This window comes from Pelodiscus sinensis, chromosome 2, assembly GCF_052426305.1.
Source record: "Pelodiscus sinensis isolate ZL-2025 chromosome 2, ASM5242630v1, whole genome shotgun sequence".
In the NCBI taxonomy this organism is placed as follows: Eukaryota; Metazoa; Chordata; order Testudines; family Trionychidae; genus Pelodiscus; species Pelodiscus sinensis.
In genome coordinates, this window is record NC_143053.1 from 111,692,138 (window position 1) to 111,712,500 (window position 20,363).

A 20,363-nucleotide genomic window follows, 5' to 3' on the forward strand; every position below is an offset into this window, starting at 1 on the left:
ACACGCAAAAACCAAATCTGAATGAAAAATCTGAAAACTGTGCATTTGGTTCCTGTTTTCTGCCATTTTTTAAAAAAAAATTTAAACAATTTTAATCTCTTTCGTTATAAATTACATAAATCATAAGTTTTCCAAGAGCCAAATTATATATGCAGAGGGGCATCTTGTCAGATATAGATGGTTTTAATCAGTATTTCTCTTGTGTAGTAGAGGGATATATTAAAATTTGGCATGAAATTGCAAGACTCGCTTTTAGAAAGAAACATGTTGGCAATATGTAAGATGCCAAATATATCACATTGGTAGCTGGCTCACATGATTGTTACTTACACCATAGGAAAGTAAAGCATTGCAGGTGTCTATGCTGTTTCTGAACTCTCTTGAATTATTCACAACTTTCAGAGAGTTCTTCATAGCCACATGGAAGATACATACCAGTATTTCAGCTCTATTGATGGTTTGTCCACTGAGATCTTAATTTTGCAAACCTACATGGTTTCGTGCACAAATATTAGCACTATCCAGTTAGTGAGTGTTTGCATGTTACTACAAAATGTGATTAGTTTCAAGGTGGTTGAGAGCACCCTCAATTCACAGGAACTTACCGTAAGGAACTTGCCTTACTGGGCAAAGTGTTGAGGAGCACTTTGCCCTGTGAAGTTTAAGCAGACCAATACAGAGAGAGATTAGTTGGAATGCAAAGAAGTAGGTTCCATTATGAGATGAAAGCTTCAATAGGGGAGATGTACTTAAATAAAGATTGCAGTGTCATAGCTTAGTGCCTGATCTTGACTTACAAGGCGTGAGCAGATGGCTGCACAATGGGAACCAGAGTGTAATACAAATGTGCAGCAGAAACCTGAAGAGAGAAGCCAGAGGCGAAGCAAACAGGGGAATTTGTAAGTGAATCCTAATGTGCAAATGCTGCTCCTTTCCCCTCCTCCTGTACCTGTATCCAGATAGGCAACCTGATCGTGGATGTCTCTACCCAAATCCTGGTATGGTTTTGCAGAGACTGTTCCCTGCATTTTCCACTCACAGAAAACCAGGCTGGTGTGGGAGGATACAGACTGGCTAACCTAGCAAGGAGGACTTTAATGGTTCATGTGGGGCAAGTGACCAAAGCCCACAGATAAGTCAAAAACATGGAGACCCAACAGAAGGCTCAGTAATTGGAGGAGGGAAGCTTTGGCTGTAATGGTAGGAATAAGAGAAAGACAAGACAGAGCTGGGGGAGGGGAAATCTTAAATGTCTGTATACTAATGTGAGAAGTATGACAACTAAGGGAATAAGCAGGAAGAACTCATAATACTAGTAAATAAACACAACTGACCTAGTTGGCATTACAGAGACTTGGTGAGATAATATGCATGATTGGAATATTGGATTAGAAGGGTACAACTTGCTCAGGAAGAATAGGCAGAGAAAAAAAGGAAGAGGTGTTGCCTTATATATTAAAAATGTATGTACTTGGACTGAGGTTGAGATGGACGTAGGACACAGACTTGTTGAGAGTCTTTGGGTAAGGATAAAAGGGGTAAAAAAAACCCTAAGGATGATGGTGTCTACTTCAGACCACCTAACCAGGAAGAAGAGATGGATGAAGCTTTTTATAAACAATAAAATCTTCCACAGCACAGGACTTGGTGTGATGGGGGACTTCAACTACCCAGACATCTGTGGTGGCAAATAACACAACAGGGTAAGAATTATCCAACAAGTTCCTGGAATGTGCTGGAGACAATTTTTTATTTCAGAGGTAGAGAAAGCTACTGGGGGGAAGCTGTTCTAGATTTAATTTTAACAAAAAGGGAGGAACTAGTTCAGAATTGGAAAGTAGAAGGCAGCTTGGATGAAAGTGCTCATGAAATGACAGACTTCATGATTTTATGGAATGGTAGGAGGGAGAAGAGCAAAATAAAGGCAATGGATTTCAAGAAGGCAGACTTTAGCAAACTCGGGGAGTTGGTAGGTAAGGTCCCATGGGAAGCAAGACTAAGAGGAAAAACAACTGACAACAGGTGGCAGTTTCTCAAACAGACATCATTAAGGACACAAGAGCAAATTATTCTGCTGCATAGGAAAGATTGGAAGTATGGCAAGAGACCATCCTGGCTTAACCAAGTGACCTTTCATGATCTAAAAATTAAAAAAAAAATCCTACAAAAAGTGGAAACTTGATCAAATTACAGAGGATGGGTATAAACAAACAACACAAGTATGTAGGGGCAAAATTAGAAAGGCCAATGTACAAAACAAGCTCAAACTATCTAGAGCAGGGGTGGGAAAATCTATGGCCCATGGGCCAGATATAGCCTGTGGCTTGCCTTGATCTGGCCTGCTCAGCTTGCGGGTTGCTCCATCCCCCCACAACAGTGAGTGCCTTTTTGCCTCCCTTCTCTGGAACAATGCTAGGTAGGCAACCACATCCCCTCCCTCCTTCTGCCCTCCTGTTCCCACCCAGAGCCCCTATCTCCATCCTGCTTCTGCATTCCCTCCCAATCCCTATACCCCATGCTGCTCTTGCAACCTTCCTCCTATCCAGAACCTGCATCCCACACTGCTCTTGCTGCTATTCTCCTGCCCAGACTCTGCACCCCAGTCTACTCCTGCACCTTCAACCCCAGACCACTCCCTGGCAGCCCACTCCTGCACACAGAACCCCAGAGCCTAGGGGAGCCCACAAAATCTATAAGCCCTGGTCCCCAGGAAGAGTTAATCCACCCAGGGGGCAAGCTCTGAGCCTTGGTGATTCCCCCTTACTTCCCCTGAGGCTGGAGCTTGAGGGTGAGGTGTATTTTTTCCTGGCTTCTCAGCTAAGAGCCATATCTGTGAGGGTTTTTTCCCCTCCTTTTCAATTGGGGGCCACGTCAGTTAAATAAGCATTTGTAACAACTGGTTGGATAACCATTCCCAAGAGAGTACTTATCAATGGTTATCCAACCAGTTATGCACCAATCCTATAGTAGCCCCATCTAGGTTGTATTTCCCTAGTTTGCTAATGAGATGGTCATACATAATGAGCGGGGTTCCTCAGGGATTAATTCTGGGTCCAGAATTCTGTTTAATATCCTCATCCATGATTGAGATAATGACATAGGGAGCATACTTACAAAGTCTGCAGATGACACCAAGAGCAAGAGCTTTGGAGGAGAGGATTATAATTCAAAATGATCTGGATAGACTAAAGAAATAGTCTGAAGAAAATAGGGTGAAATTAAATAAGGAGAAATGCGAAATACTTCACTTAGGAAGGAACAATCAGTTGTGTGCAAACAAAATGAGAAATAATTACTTAGGAAGGAGTACTGTAGAAAGGGATATGGGGGTCATAGTGGACCACAAGTTAAATATGAGTCCATAGTCTAATACTGTTACATCCCAAAATGATGTTAGCTTTTTTGCATTAGCAGGAATGCTGTAAGCAAGATACAAGAAATAATTCTTCTGCTCTACTCCATGCTGGTTAGGCCTCAACTGGAACAATGTGTCCAGTTCTGAGCATCACATTTCAAGAAAGATGTGGACAAATTGAAAGAACTCCAGAGAAAAGCAACAAAAATGATTAAACGCCTAGAAAACATGGCCTACAAGGGAAGATTGGAAGAACTGGGTTTGTTTAGTCTGGAAAAGAAAAGACTGCCTAGGAGACATAGCAACGTATTCCAGTGTTAACCACCCTGACAGTTAGGAAGGTTTTCCAACTGTCCAACCTAAACCTCCCTTGCTGCAGTTTAAGCCCATTGCTTCTTGTCCTACCATCAGAGGCCAAGGACAACAATTTTCCCCCCTCCTCCCTGTGACACCCTTTGAGATACCTGAAAACCACTATCATGTCCCCTCCCAGTCTTCTCTTTTCCAAACTAAACAAGCCCAGTTCCTTCAGCCTTGCCTCATGGGTCATGTTCTCTAGACTTTTAATCATTTTTGTTGCTTTTCTCTGGACCTTCTCCAATTTCTCTACATCTCTCTTGAAATGTGGTGCCCACTCCAACTGAGGCCTAATCGGTGCAGAGTAGAGCAGAAGAATGACTTCTCATGTCTTGCTCACAACAATCCTGTTACTGCATCCCAGAATACTAATTGCTTTTTTTGCAACAGTTTCAAATTGTTGACTCATATTTAGCTTGTGGTCCACTATGACCCCTAGATCCCTTTCTGTAGTACGCTTTCCTAGACAATCACTTCCCATTTTTTATGTGTGAAACGGATTGTTTCTCTCAAGAATGATTTTCTCTCTCAAGAATTTTTGTTTGCCAGGCTTGTGATGTATTTGTAGACAGTACTTTATTAAATTAATGAAATATAGTAGCTGTAATACAATAGAAGCTGCTAGAGGGCGGCACTCAGAGATTCATAAAAGACAGTGAGAGAAAACACCATGGAAGTGCCAAAGAATGTGACCATTAAACATCATGTGAGCTTCATTCAGCTTAATCACTTGTGCTAGAAAGTGTATTTATTTCAAGACACTGAAGAAACATAAAACTGTCACTTAATATTGGAAATAAACTGCACATATTGATCAGTGTATCACTGGATTCAACTCAGGTAGATAGTGGTGATGGTTATTGATTAAGAACCTAAACAGAACATAACACTTAAGTGGAGTTAGACCATAACAATCAACTACCTCACAGTATAAAAATAGTCAATGGGAAGTGAATTTCTGTAAAAGACTGTGATGAACCACAGTATTTGTTCGACAAAACATTTCTGAGGAAAAATTAGAGATTTGGGTTGACTGAAGCATTTGTCAAACTTGTGTAGAATTTGCCCAATGTTGTTAGAACAGAACAATTCTGAAAAGTCTAAATATTTCATTTGGACAGTATCAAAAGAAAGCTTTTGACTGTTCAATTCAAAATGAGTTTCATTTCGAGTTTTACTCCAATTTTTCTATGGGCTTGCTTTAAAAACTTTTTTAGAATGCTGAAAAACTCAAAACATTGTAATTTTGGGTCAACTCCAAAATTATTTTTTCCTCCTGATTTTTCAGTTTGAACACTGAACTGAAAAACTGGTTATTCATGGCTCTATAAAACATTACACTTTCAAAAAATACTATGACATATTTTAATACATATTTAAACATCTCAGAAATAGAACAGTGTGGAACTATTTGCTGCAAGTATTTTGAAAAATTTCTGTTTGTAAACCGACTGATTTTTCCTAGTGTGTTATTCAAAATTGTTCAAAGGCAAGTACCATTTAGTATATAGTCTGCATTAGAACTCTTTACATTACCTCTAAGTGTTTTTAGTGTACTTTGGCCATGTTCTTTGACTAGATGATAATCCTTTCATAAAAAGTAGTAGGGAAATCTTAGAGAGTGTTTGCTTTGGCAATTGTTATTGTGTTTAAAATACTATTGGGGAAATTCCAGTTAGATAAATTATACAAATATTCACATATATGAACATTCATGAAAAAATGAAATGAAAAAATGAATATAAAACATCACAGTGAGTTTGTAACTTTTTTTATTACTACAAATATTTTTTAAAGTGGCATTTCCCCTGTTCTAGAGAGGCTCTTTATTTTAAGGCTCTTATCTGCTAGACTTACACAAACTAAAGTACACAGATCTCAATTTATCTTTCTCTGGATAAAGTACTGGGTCAACATTGCTGAGATTCAAACCTTGTGGTTTCAGGAAGTCTACACTATAGGGCTACATCTGCATTGGCAAGATTTTGCGCTAATACTTCTAACGCAAGAGTTTTTGTGTTAAAGTATTTGCACAAGAGAGCATCTACCCTGGCATGTGCTTTTGCGCAAAAGCATCCGTGCCAGTGTAGACGCTCTCTTGCTCAAGAAAGCTCCGATGGCCATTTTAGTCATCGGGCTTTCTTGCGTAAGAAATTCATGTTGCCTGTCTACACTGGCCTCTTGCGCAAGAACAGTTGCGCAAGAGGGCTTATTCCTGAGCGGGAGAATCATAGTTCTTGCGCAAGAAGCACTGATTTCACACATTAGAATGTCAGTGTTCTTGCGCAAGAACTCCCCACCAGTGTAGATAGGCAGAATGTTTTTGCGCAAAAGCGGCCGCTTTGGCACAACATCATGCCAATGTAGACACAGACTAGGAGTTTTTTCAGAAAAACAAGTTTTTCCAGAAAAACTTCACTTATGTCCATACTGCAATCGTGTTCTTTCAAAAAAAAAAATCAAAAGAACAGGTTTTTCTGACATTGGTAAACCTCTTTCCAGGAAGGAAGAAGCCTTTTTCCAAAAGAGCTCTTTCGGAAAAAGGCGAGTGTGGATGGGGAAGAGGGAGTTCTTTCGAAAGAAGAGGAAAGAGGAAAAAGCAAAGGTGCTCTGGTAGCCCCTTCATCCACTGTAATCACAGCTTAATTGAGAGATAGTGTCCATTCAGTGTGGATGGCAGATTGCTTTTTCGATGCACTTTGATAGTGTCAACACTCTCTTTTGGAAGAAGTTTTTTCGGAAGCTCTCTTCCGGAAAAGCTTCTTCCAAAAGAAGCCTGAAGTCCAGACGTACCCTGGGTAATTGTAACCACTCTACCATCCCCTATATTTAATGAGAAGTCGAGGAATTTTGCAAATGACTTATATTCAGTAAGTACAGTAAGCTATTTTAGCAGGTTTTTTTTTTAAGGAAGAATCAAGGTGAATGATACAAAAATTGAAAGTGCCATGCAGAGTATTAAGAACTATGCAGCATCAGACATTGCTTTGCACCTCAGATAGTCTTTATTCCTTTTGGCAGTGCACACATCCGGAACTTTTCTTGTGCTGTGATAACATGGAAAATCTTAACTTGATTCTTGTACATGCCAGAAATGTCATTTTAAGCTTGTTTTACCTTTCCAAATGGGACGGGAGGAGAGAGAAATTATGAAGAGGCAAAAACCTCATTACTCTTCCAGAGTATACAGTTCTCAGTGAACATGACTGGAAGTCAAAGCATGTTCAGCCTGAAAATAAAATGTAGATTTAATAGTGAGAATAATTAACCATTGAAACAATTTATATGTAGTGGTGGGTTCTCCATCACTGACTATATTTCTAAAAAAGACCCCAAACCCTCTATTCCAAGGTAGTTCTATGACCTTTGTTTTACATGAGGTCAGACTACATGATTTCAGAGGTACCATCTGATCTTGGAATCTAAGCAGCTTTGGATCCAAGAATTTCTTCATCTTGTCACGAGGTGAGCTCAAACTGCAAAGTTTGGATCTGGATTTAGAACAACACTTTGCAGGGGAGTCAGACTCAGAGTTTTGGTTTGGCTTATTTCAGAGTTCGGGACCAGCTGTGAAATTCCCAGCTGGTCCAAGTTTGAAATCTCCCCACCAAAGTTCAGAGGAATTTGGTTTTGGGGCTTTGGTTTAGTTTGAACTTTTCTCTGTATCACCACAATATTGTTATTGTGTTCCTCTTCTTTACTAGCTTTCTGTACTACTCAAGGTTTATCTAGTTGTCTCTCAAGGTTATCAGTGAATTTCATTCAAGTGCTCATCTTTATCTAGCCACTCACACTAGGTAATCTCCAATGTCAAAAGGCTTCGATGTCTTTTTTTAAAAATACAATCATAAATCTGAGAATCTGCAACGTGAGTCCTAGGATGGCTAATGTGAATGTCTAGCCTTTTATGGATATCCCAGAAGAATGAACTGCAGAAGACATTTAGCAGTTTGCTATAGCTTTGCAAATCATCCAGCAAAGCAGGACTTGCACTGAAATACCTAGACACGATCTCTTATTGCGCAGATTTTGCTTCAGTGCCTCCCTCCAGCATTCCTCTTTATATGTGTAAAATTGATACCCTAGATTTTTCTTATCTTTATATTTGACTCACTGCTCAAAAACCTTATCATCTTTTCTTCACTTAATCACCCGATTATACTTTAGGAGAGTGGGATGGAAATCATGAATCTGCAAAGGCGTGTTATGCCTAACTTCTGATTCAGAAGAACGTGTTACTTCTGAGCTCATTAAACCTAGGCCTCACTTTGATTGCTTTTTATTTATTTTTAATTAATGTGCACATGGTCTTTTATCCTGGCATCCAATTGCTGTATTGTAAAATACAAATGAAAAACCAACACAGTACTTGCCACAATGAAACAAACACAAACAAACAAACTAATGCCAAACCAAAAAAGTGTGTCCTACATTTTCCCCTGAAAGTACCTTAACATGGTCTCTGATTCTAATGGGAGAAATCTCTACTGACAATGTTCTGATGCTCTCCCTAGACAGTACATCTTCTATGACACCTTCACAAATAATATTCATGAAAATTCATATTTGCTCATGTTGGATATAGGTAGCTGATGTTTGAAATTGAAATCCTTTATCAAGCCCCCAGTGTGGCACAGCTGAGGCAGTACAAAAGTTTCTCCATGACACAGAGAAAATCCAATATCAGATCTCTGTAGGTTATAAGAGTCAATTCATTCATTTTCAGTGCTACCTCAAAATGGGCCAGTTGCAGTGAAATTTTGCTAGAATTAAAAATAGCAGTCTGGCAGCTATTAGTGTAAGTCATTATATGAGCGTTGAGCTGCAGCCTGATGTCCTCTGGGGTCTTCTGTTCACCAGAATCAGAAATGTGATTACCATGTTAATTTTGCAGGTGAAGACTGAAAACAGAGAAATTATCCCATGAAAAAGAAGAAAAAAAAAGAGGAAAAGTCTAAATTATATTTAAGGGACTTTGAATTTAATTTTTTTAGGGAGCCAGTCACCTAAGCACTACATATATATATTTCAATTAATTTCCAGAAGTCACTGATAAAATACATTTAATTTGGAGATTCTGAACCACACTCTATATGAAAATACATGCTGACAGATGCAAACTCCTTCTATATGATTAATTGCATGCAGTGTTATGTTATTGCAAAGACTGCTAATTTTCATCAGACTAGCAATTCGATCTCAGATTTTAATCTTTCTTTTACTGGGAATTTTGATAGTTGATGGTCCAACCTTGCCCAGTCCACATTCCATTTAAATGTGAAGAAGTAAGAAGATAGAATGTGCATGTTTGGTTTCAGGCTGCAAAGTTAAATAGGGAAAAAAAGAAAATATTTCCTTTTAGAAAACAGTTATGTGCACAGCAAAGTATGGATTTGTCATCCAGCCTCTATTTGAAATATATAAACATCACACAAGTTAAGAAATGTTTTCAGTTTGATCTGTAAGTCAAAAGTACTATCAATATTTATGCAAAGGCATATGAATGCTTTTCTGATTGTGACCTGCAGCATATGAATTAGGGCTGGTGGGGAAGAAACCCTCAGTGTGAAACCTTAACCGTGTCAGGCAAATGTAAAAGAAAATAATCTTTTGCGATACAGAACTGTATAATAGCGCAAATGTGAACGCATACCCAAGAGAATCTCTGTCATTTTCTGCATGGCAAAGGCCCGATCCTGCTTCTCAACTCCTGGGTAGTGTTGGGGGCTTCTATTCCCCCTGAAGTCAGTAAAAGTTGAGTGTGCTCACCACATTCAGGAGGTATGCAGCACCTTGCCCTACCAGAGACCTAGTTTTCTTTGAGGACTAAATTGTCACAGCCCTTAATTGGGAAGTGAAGGTTAAGGAGTAAGCACCCATTATCCCAATCTCTGCTCAGAATGTGACTCCTACCATGGCATGAGGAACTACGCATCTGGTACTGCCACTGTAAGCAAATAGGAAGAGAGGGGCAAGGAGTGGACGAAGCCTTAGTGTCTCTATGTGCCCCCTACTCTGCCCCCGACTAGCCAGTGGATGGGAAGAGTGTGGGAAGAGGATGGCAGTGCGAGGAGCCATGGCTTCACACCCCTGGAAGCTGGCCAGAGTAGCTAGCTCTGGGGAATCAATTGCTCCATTTAATGTGGTAAAGTAACTTATTCCTATCTTTGAGTGAATGGGGAGCAGGAAGGAACAGTGATTGCTTGAGTCACACTCCTTGGTGTGCTCTTCTCTTAGGGCAGCGTGGTCACATGCTGCCTTTTCTTCAGGACACTCTAAAGCTGCAATCGACTCCTGAATTTTTAAATTAGCTAATGGCATAGTGGAGTAACAGCAGCTTAACATCAATCAAACAGCACCTGCTTTCCACCTATGGTGAATTTGTCTGCTTAACAGATTGTTAAAATAAGGAAGACACAAAATGACTAACAGGGGAGGAGTATTTATAGTATTTCCACACGATTTTGAAATTAACAAATGGGAAATGTTAATTTAAAAGTATAGTGGAATAAAACAGTGAGGCCACTAAATCTAGGTGAGGGGCTGCAAGCCTGACCAATCTGATTAGCTTCTATGATGAGGTAACTGGCTCTTGTGGATATGGGAATGTTGGTGGATGTGATATACCTTGACTTTAGCAAAGCTTTTGACACGGTCACCCACAATATTCTTGCCAGCAAGCTAAGGAAGTATGGATTGGATAAATGGACTTTAAAGCTGGCTAGATTGTTGGGCCCAACGGGTAGTGATCAACGGCTCAATGTCAGTTTCTAGCGGAGTGCCCCAAGGATTGGTTCTAGGGCCGGTTCTGTTCAACATCTTTATTAATGACCTGGATGAGGGGAGGGATTGCACCCTCAGCAAATTTGTGGATGACACTAAGATAGGGGGAGAGGTAGATACATTGGAGGGTAGGGATAGTGTTTGGAGTGACCTAGACAGATTAGAGGATTGGGCCAAAAGAAGTCTGATGAGATTCAACAGGGACAAGTATAGAGTCCTGCACTTGGGACAGAAGAATCCCAAGCATTGTTACAGTCTGGGGAGTGAATGGCTAAGTAGCAGTTCGGCAGAAAAGGACCTGGGGATTACGGTGGATGAGAAGCTGGATATGAGTCAAGAGTGTCCTTGTACCCAAGAAGGTGAATGGATTTGATGGCAGCCTTCAACTTCCTGAAGGGAGGTTCCAAAGAGGATGGAGAGAGGCTGTTCTCAGAGATGACAGATGGCAGAACAAGAAGCAATGGTCTCAAGTTACAGTGGGGGAGGTCTAGGTTGGACATTAGGAAAAACTATTTCACTAGGAGGGTGGTGAAGCACTGGAACGGGTTACCTAGGGAGGTGGTGGAATCTCCTTCCCTAGAGTGTTTTAAGTCTCAGCTTGACAAAGCCCTGGCTGGGATGATTTAGTTAGGATTGGTCCTGCTTTGGCCAGGGGGGCTGGACTCGATGACCTCCTGAGGTCTCTTCCAGCCCTATGATTCTAAGATTTTAAACAAAAAGCATTCATTTCAATTACTCGTCTCCTGTGTCAGGGGAGAGACAGGTTTGAGAAAGTCTGCACTGCTGTTACCAATGCTGTACAGTGCTCTGGGAGTAAAGAGGATTTCATTTTCCTGGGCTGGCAGTACACAGCTTTTGTGAAAAAAGCAAATGGCAAATCACCCACTGGCAGCAATGAATGTTCTGTGCTTACATTGATCACATGTATTTTGTGTGTAACACAGTAATTATTTTTTTAATAAATGTGGCTCTAAAATGTTTACCTTTGTATTTTAGCAGCCTTACAGATAATGGGTTTCAGATGTTTAGAAAGCAGTAGGGACACAGGTTTGCACAGATTTAACAGAACAACTGGTGGTATACAGAGCAGAAAGCTAAACATTAGGCACAGCCAAACCTTTATTGGCTTTAAGAACTATCCTCCTCTCCTCCACATGTCATTCATTCACATATTTTTTGATGTCTAAAGAAAATCCACTGTGCTTAATCACATTTCAGTCTATAAGCCTTAGATAAAATGTATGGTCTGCAAATGCCACTTGATTAATTTCTTTCTCTTTCCTATCTTTTCTGTTTGCTCCTGGGGAAATTTTGTGCCCCAAAAAACTAAAAATTCTGCAACAAAATATTATGTGCAATACTTTCAAATTTTGCAAAATTATGCATATTGTATTTACTAAAATACAATATAAACACAACAGTTTCAATTATTTTGGTCATTTATTTCAAAATACCCATGAGTAAGTATGTCTATAACAATACAGACAACAAAAGAGATTCAGAAATATTTCTTTTTACAAATAGATGCATTACTAGGCACATTAATCCAGAGCTATGAATAATAATTCATGTAACTTGCAATACAGAATCAACATTTTCCACATCCCTCAGAAACAGTGCACAGTCTTGGGGGAGTCAAAGTTAATGGAGTAGCTGAAGGGCAGGGAAGTAATTGCTGGGAAGGAGCCTGGTTGTGAACTTGGATGGGTGTTGGGAATGGGTGAGGAAAGTGTGGAACAGGGTTGAGGGTGAGGGGTGGAGAGGCAGGGAGGGATTGTTAGGGAGCTTTCCCCAAGCAGACCCTGGCTGACCTCTGCCTCTCCCATTTAGTCATGTACATCTGTTCCTGGTCCCATGTGACCCTGCACCCCCATATGGCCCTGCACTCCCACTCAGACACCCATTCCACTGTCCCCATATGCCTTTGTGCCCCCAACTCAGCCATTCCCCTTTGTCCTGTTGCTCTGTACTCCCTGTGCCCAAGTGGTCCTGAACCTTTCTCTCCCATGCCGTGTGGCTCTACACCTCCCTCCCCACCACGATCCTACATCTTCTCTACTAGTCAGCTCCTACCTCAGTCTGTCCTCCCACATAGCCCTTATGAGCACCTGTCTGACCCTCTCAGCAGCCCCATACTCTGTCTCCACTTAGCTTCCCTCTCTTAACCTGACCCATCAGGCACTTGAAGAAGGCAGGCTCCTTCTCTTCTCTAGCTGACTGGGAGAACTGCTGTGGGCTAGTGCCACAGCACCCTCTGGTGGGCACAAGAGGGAACCACAGGAAAATTCGGACAAACATTTTCCTGCGCAAAAAATAAAAAATATGCATAGCACATTAATTATGCATGTGTGCAGTGGTGCAGAATTCCCCCAGGAGTACCTCTTCAACAAGTTGAACAGTGTCTGCAGTTGAATGATCTGCCTTCCCAGTGTAAACTTTACTTCATTTAACATAAGATTTAATACATTCACTATAATTTCTTATAAAAGGATATTTCAATTTGCACACACACAATTTGCTTCAGGACTTCCTTTGATTTTCTTTTGATTCCACAGGGTGTGTCACGCAATATCTTCACAGAATAGCTCCAGATAACGAAACATAGATAAGTTCTGTTCTACCATACAAATTGGAACCCTTTCTGTAATCTGTTGAGAGATGTTATAGCTTGATTTGCTACTAAAGTTGTATTTGTAGTGTAGACACGGCCTTAGTTAACAAACAATAACTGTCAATGAAGGGTCAAATGCAGCAAGCCCTGGGCTGCAAACAGCTATTTCTTCAATTTGCTTAAAACCCTGGTGAGCTTCTGGTGCTTAATTGAAAGTGACATTCCTTCTCAGCATAGCATGCATTGGCACCACCACTGTGAAACTTAATTGGAGAATAATTTTGCATGAAATAACAATTGAAGCTTATGAAGAACTGAAGTGCAGGTAAGTCAGTAGGGGTTGGTGTATTCAGAGTACCTATAACACAGTCATTATCAGGCATCCAAAAAATAACATGCCAACATGACTGGGAAATGCAAACAGTAGGAGATGAATTATTCCATATTTTGTTGTAGCTATGTTTGCTGTCAATGAAACAAAGGCACAGATATTTAAGTTCAGCAGATCTGTGTCTGCTGGATCATTAAGTAACTCTGGTAGACATCATTTTCAAGAAGGCTGTGTATGCAGACACCAGCTCATAATACACATGCACCACATGCAGAATAATCTACAGCACAAAGTAGCACTTCATACATTTAAAAAGAACTCTTTCAGTAATGATGTTTTCGGAGGGCTTCTCACTGAGGCTAGATCTACACTGTAGCTTTTCCGATTGCTTTTCCAGAAGAGGCTTTTCCACCATTTGGTCCCATCTAGATGGGGCCAAATGGCAGAAAAGCCTCCTCTTTTGGAGGAGCCCTTATTCCTTGTAGAATGAGGTATACAGGGCTCCCCAGAAGAGCGTGTTTTCTCTTCCACAAAAAAAAGTGGAAGAGCAAACGTGTTCTGTGGACACGGCAGAGCTTTTCCGGGATATCTTTGACATCCGGAAAACCCCCATAGTGTCGACGTACCCTGAGCGAATGGCCATGGAAACAGAAGATGTTCAGAGGACTGGAAATAGTATATAGAGTCTTTCACCTGAAGGTCTCCAGTTCAGATCTATTCCAGTTTAACAGCAGAGACTAAAAGTAATACCTCCTAGTGGCTTTTCATCAGCTTACATGAAAGGAGTTAGTGGTCTCAGGTTATTTGCTAGCACAGCGAATGCTGCATATCCATCCCGTGCACATTCTTGTTGGCAGCCTCAACAGAGATGCTAAGAGTTGAATGGGTACTACAGGTAAACCTCCCTTTTGCCCCTAGAGGTAGTCACTCCTGGTCAGTACTGAGGCACATTTGCAAAGGGTGACATTGCCACATCATGTGATATGCCTGTTCTCAGAGGGTACGTCTAAACTACATGGCTCCGTCGACGGAGCCATGTAGATTTGTTTGTTTGGCAAAGTCAAATGAAGCCGCGATTTAAATGATCTCGGCTTCATTTAAATTTACATGGCTGCCGCGCTGAGCCGACAAACAGCTGATCAGCTGTTTGTCCGCTCAGCGCGCTAGTCTGGACGCTCCCCTGTCGACATCAAAGCCCTTCGTCAGCAGCCCCGGTAAACCTCATCCCACGAGGAATAACGGGGCTGCCGACAAAGGGCTTTGATGTCGGCAGGGGAGCGTCCAGACTAGCGCGCTGAGCGGACAAATAGCTGATCAGCTGTTTGTCGGCTCAGCGCGGCAGCCATGTAAATTTAAATGAAGCCGCGATCATTTAAATCGCGGCTTCATTTGCCTTTGCCTATGTGTCTAATCTACATGCCTCTGCCGACAGAGGCATGTAGTCTAGACACAGCCTGAGTGAATACAGGATTTCATTTTCCAGGTCTGACTAGTCAGAATGACCACTCATTTTTATTTACAAAATATAGACTGTGAGTACACTTCCTTCTTTTGATGACTCTTGGGCATATGGAGATATACCTATATCATAGAGCTGGAAGGGACATTGAAAGGTCATTGAGTCCAGTCCCCTGCCTTCAAAGTAGGACCAAGTACCATCCCTGAAAGATTTGCATTAAATCCCTAAAATGCCCCCCTTCAAGAATTGAACTCACAACCCTGGGGTTAGGAGGCCAATGCTCAGGCCACTGAGCTATCCCTCTCTCCTCATCTGCTACATATAGGGCTGGAAACAAGTAGTACAAGAGCCAGCTCTTAGTATCTGATTCAGCAGCACAAGTAGATCCTGTTCAGAACATCTGTACTTTTGGCTCAGGCACTAGGGCTACAGAATCCTCAAATGAACAGCTATGGGCAGTGTCCACTTCCCCTGTGCTACTCAAGTAGTACAAAGGAGCCAGTTCAGGTGGGAGAATCAGACTTCTAGGGTCTAATGGGTGTTCTAATATTTGGTACACAAGAGAGTTGGGTCAGCTGCTTCTTCAGAACCCTCTCCTTCTGCCTCAGATACTGCAAAAAATGTTTACAGTGTGGAGGGGAGGGCTAGGAGGAAGACATCAGCCTAGTCTTCTCCTTACACACTGCACAGAAAATCCAGTTCAGAAATGCTCACTTTTTCACTGGTCCTGCCATTTTGCACTGACAAATCCCACTACAGTGAGGAGAATGTCTGCAGCCAATGAAATCACAATTTCATTGGGAGCTGAAGGGAGCCAGGGACCATCACAGAAAAGGGGAAAGGCGACTTTGTGTATATAACTCTAATCTGTAGCAGATTTCCTCCGCTACACAGCATCTGGAAGTACCATTTATTCTGTGAGAGGTAAAACCCCAGGAACAGCATGTGAAAACCTCCACAAGATGATAGTTGCTGAAATTTCCTCTCCTTCTGCATCCTTTACCTCTTCCTGAGAGTGCAAAATTCACTTCTGCTGCTAGCAGTAAATAAAATACGAACAATAAACAATGTATGTTATTTTTTTTCTGGGTCTCCTATCTTCTTTTAGGCTGCCATTTAAATCACAAGATATTCGGGGGAAGAATTGTCTTGATCTTTATGTCTTGTACACAGCCTGGCACGTACCAGCAGTATACCCAAGATAAGTGCTATATACCCCCTTTGCCCTACTTCAGATACCATGCAGGGGAGCCTGCAGCCATTAGGTTTCACAGGTACTCAGTTTTTGACTGGAAAGTCTGGTCATAAAGGGAACCTGGCAGTGTCTGATCAGATGTCTTGACCAGACACCAAAAGTCTGATTACCAGGTGTATGGAGGGACTGCTTGGCCATCAACCCATGCCAGCACCTGCTCAATGGGGCTGCCTCCTACCTGCATCTTGTAGGCAGGCAGGTCCTATGTCAGGCTGCAGTCAAATCAGAAGGAGCGCAGTACGGGGAAGAGAGAAGTGGAGAATTGTAGGCTACGTCTAGACTGGCATGATTTTCCGGAAATGCTTTTAACGGAAAAGTTTTCTGTTAAAAGCATTTTCGGAACAGAGCGTCTAGATTGGCACGGACGCTTTTCCACAAAAAAGCACCGATCGCCATTTTCACGATCGGGGCTTTTTTGCGGAAAACAAATCTGAGCTGTCTACACTGGCCCTTTTGCGCAAAAGCTTTGCGCAAAAGGGACTTTTGCCCGAACGGGAGCAGCATAGTATTTCTCCAAGAAGCACTGATTTCTTAGAGGAGGAAGTCAGTGCTTTTGCGGAAATTCAAGTGGCTAGTGTAGACAGCTGGCAATTTTTCCGGAAAAGCGGCTGATTTTCCGGAAAAACTGGCCAGTCTAGACACAGCCATAGAGTATAGAATCATAGAACACTAGAACTGGAAGGGACCTCGAGAGGTCATCGAGTCCAGTTCCCTGCCCTCATGGCAGGACTCAGTACCATCTAGACCATCCCTGACAGAGGCCTATCTAATCTACTCTTAAATATCTCCAGAGATGGTATCCCAGAAAAGCTCTGACATATCCAAGGAACTCATCTGCTTTTCCAAAAAAAATTCCAAAAAGTGGACACATTTTTTCAGAATCCCTGTAAACCTTGTTCTATGAAGTATAAGGTATGTTCCAAAAGAGGGTTTTCTCATGCAGACGGACCAAATATTGGAAAAGCCTATTTCAGAAGAAAAGCGGAAAAAGATATGCAATTTGCGTAGCTTTTTCTGACTTTTCTTTGTAGTGTAGACACAGCCTAAGTGAAATTCTATTGTACTAACATCATTGCCCTGTGTACAGTGTAAGAACAATAGGAAAAGTTCACATTCAAGACTAATGCATTCATGAAATACAATCTGTCAGCAAAGCACTTAAATACCATAGAGGTTTTTGGTGTTTTTTTTTTTTTTTTTCAATATTTAACAATCACACTTCTCTCCAGAAGAGAGTATGTGATAATAACCAAAAAATTCATCTCTAAAAATAAAACAAAGAAATCTTTAAAATTGTCTGTAAGTGAGAAGTTCGGCTATATCCTTGACTGCAAGATAGTACTTGCTAAGAATAGCAAATGAGTAGGAACAGTCAAGGCTGAAAGTTTCTGAAATGCTTTGATTGCTGACTTCTTCAGAGAAGCACTTATTGAGGCTATGCATCATGGGGAAAAGACTAACTTTTCAACAACTGCTTTGTTGGCTTGTGGTGTCATAAAAATTCCAGCTGGATAGCTATAACTAGTTTCTGTGTGGATTGAGGGAGCACGCAGAAGAGTTTAGCAAGAACTTATATTGGTATTAAATTGATTTGCAAAGAGGAGCTGTTATGCAACCGAAGTCATAAAAAGAAACAAATTGCATGTGTTAAGGTTGAGGCCAATAGGTTGCAGGCTCAGGAAAGATTTTTTTCCTCCCATCTACACTTTCACTCAGTTAGACAGTGGCGTTGTTTTTTTAAATCCCTCTGTTAGCTTGTGCAAAAAGAATGATGCTTCATTACATGGATTAAAGATCTTTTCTGGGATGACAAATCTTGCATCCTTTTGCCTTCTAGATTCTAGAAGATGCTCTTTTGGTAAAATTTTGTGGGCCACATCTTTAAAGGTACTAAGCACTTGCACCTCTCATTGACTTCCATAAGTGATTTGTAGCTCCCAGGATATAGCCCTAAGTATTTAAGTAAGCCCTCAGGCTATGTCTATACTCGCGGGTTCTTGCGCAAGTAATATGCAAATGAGGCTAAGCATGGAATATTGTCAAGCCTCATTTGCATACCTAATGAGCCACCTTTTTTTCAGAAGAGGCTCTTGCGCAAGAAGAAGCGTCTACACTGCCCCTTCTTGTGCAAGAAAAACCCTCTTGAGCAATGCCGTTACATCTATTACTTTTCAGGAAGAACTGCGTTGTGCAAGAGGGTTTTTCTTGCGCAAGAAGGGGCAGTGTAGACATTCCTTCTTGCGCAAGAGCCTCTTCTGAAAAAAATGGTGGCTCATTAGGTATGCAAATGAGGCTCGGCGATATTCCACACTTAGCCTCATTTGCATATTACTTGCGCAAGAAGCCGCGAGTGTAGACATAGCAACAGTGAATGTGTTGTGGCTGTATTATTGCCACACTTTCAAGCGTGCGTCTACACTGCACTCATAGCTCGAAATACACGATGCAATTTGAACTATGCAATTGATAGGGATGTTGGAATAGCGAACCCATTATTTTGAAAGCTATTTTGAACTAGCGGGCTTGTTTAAAAGACATGGAATAGCTATTTTGGGATACCGGAAGTATCCCAAAATAGCACTGCAGTGTAGACATACTCTTACTGTTTTATTATTCACACAACTGAAGCATGAATACCACCTAGTCACTACCCACATAGTCACTGGCAGTTGCATTAAATCACATTTGTTCAAAGACTGGTGCCTAAACTGCCTCTAAAAATTGTATGTGCACTAGTCATGTACATGTGGGTACACAAATAAGCACTCCATGGTGACAGGAGTCTTAGAAAAATCACAGAGCTGGTATAAAGACCATGGGTAATTTCAAATACATAAATGAAAGCATTAACACTGTGTGAAACAGGCACACTCATCAGTGGTGCAGCGACAGTGCACCATTATTATGGAATAACTAGTGTTATTCTGAAATAACACTGAGAACGTCTATACAGCAATTCAGTTATTTCAAAACAATATCAAAATAATGGGCAGCTTATTCTGACTTCTGTAAACCTCATTCCATGAGAAATAACTCCTCTTTCGAAATACCTATTTCAAAATAGCTGCAGTGTGGATACTCCAGTGCTGCTATTTGAAATAGCTCCTCACCAGGACCATTCTAAATAATTTCTCCCCGGTGCTTCCTGGGGCTCTAAATTGAGATAGCGTGTCCACATTCGGGGAGCCTGCCTCCGACTAATTTTGAGACTTCCCATTAGTATGGACAGTCTCTTTCAAAATAGGCTATTTCGGAATATATCTTCTGGAATAGCTTATTCCTTAATAAGCATGCAGTGTAGACGTACCCCAGGTGCATGGACAAAATTTACAGGAGTAACTTACAGTCCGGGCATTGGAAATTTGACTACCCCCAATTGCTCCTGGATTAGTTTGAATGGATCACTAGACGGCCAGTAACTAGCAGATAGAAAAGCCAGGGAAATCTGCCCTCCTTTAAATTGCATCCTGGATCTAAATACTCAGTTTCTCAGCCTGAATGGAACCTCTCCTATATACTTTTCTGTTGTTTGAATTAACATTTGTTAAATATGTTACAATGCCTGGATTGCTGTTTGAAGTCCTTTATGAGGCTTCCCCATTTTATGAATTTGCTGCAGGGGGCCGAGTGCACTTCCCTTGCAGCATGTCACACAATTCGGAGCCAAGGGATCATTTTGGAGACCTGAATTAGAAACCTTCACATTGTGTAACAGCTTGGTAGGTGAGACCAAATAAAATTTTCCAGTAGAAAACAGGAAAGATGATTTGATTGGATTATTATGTTAGATTGGAAGCAACCACAAAAGTATTGGGTAATTAGGTGATTTCCTTTTCTTTTCCTTCTGCCTGGGTCACTGGTTCAGAGCTTTCCATGGCCTTATCCTTGTGATCTCATCCAGATTGCTTTCTGATGTTGTTTATAAAAAAAACATTCATTCCCTCTTTAATATATTTTCCCCCTGGCGGCAGGGGAAAAAAAATCTTGTTACAAACCTATAGGCCCTTTAGACTTCACCTTTGTACTTATAGGTATTTGGAACATTGGTGATTACAGTGATAATACTCAGACCCTCCTGTTCTAAAAGCACAAATACCCAGTATCTGAGAAAAAGGAGAATCTCCTATACAGAGTCCATGGCAGGCAGCTGAACAGGTCTTATTCCGTTATATATATATACATACACACACACAAGCCAATTCATTATCTAGA

General features: G+C 41.1%; 1 protein-coding gene across 7 annotated transcripts in view; it reads right to left on the minus strand.

The window, feature by feature from the left end:
- Positions 1–20,363, minus strand: part of PHACTR1 (phosphatase and actin regulator 1) — a 457,014-nt gene that overhangs the window by 378,111 nt on the left and 58,540 nt on the right. The window lies entirely within an intron of this gene.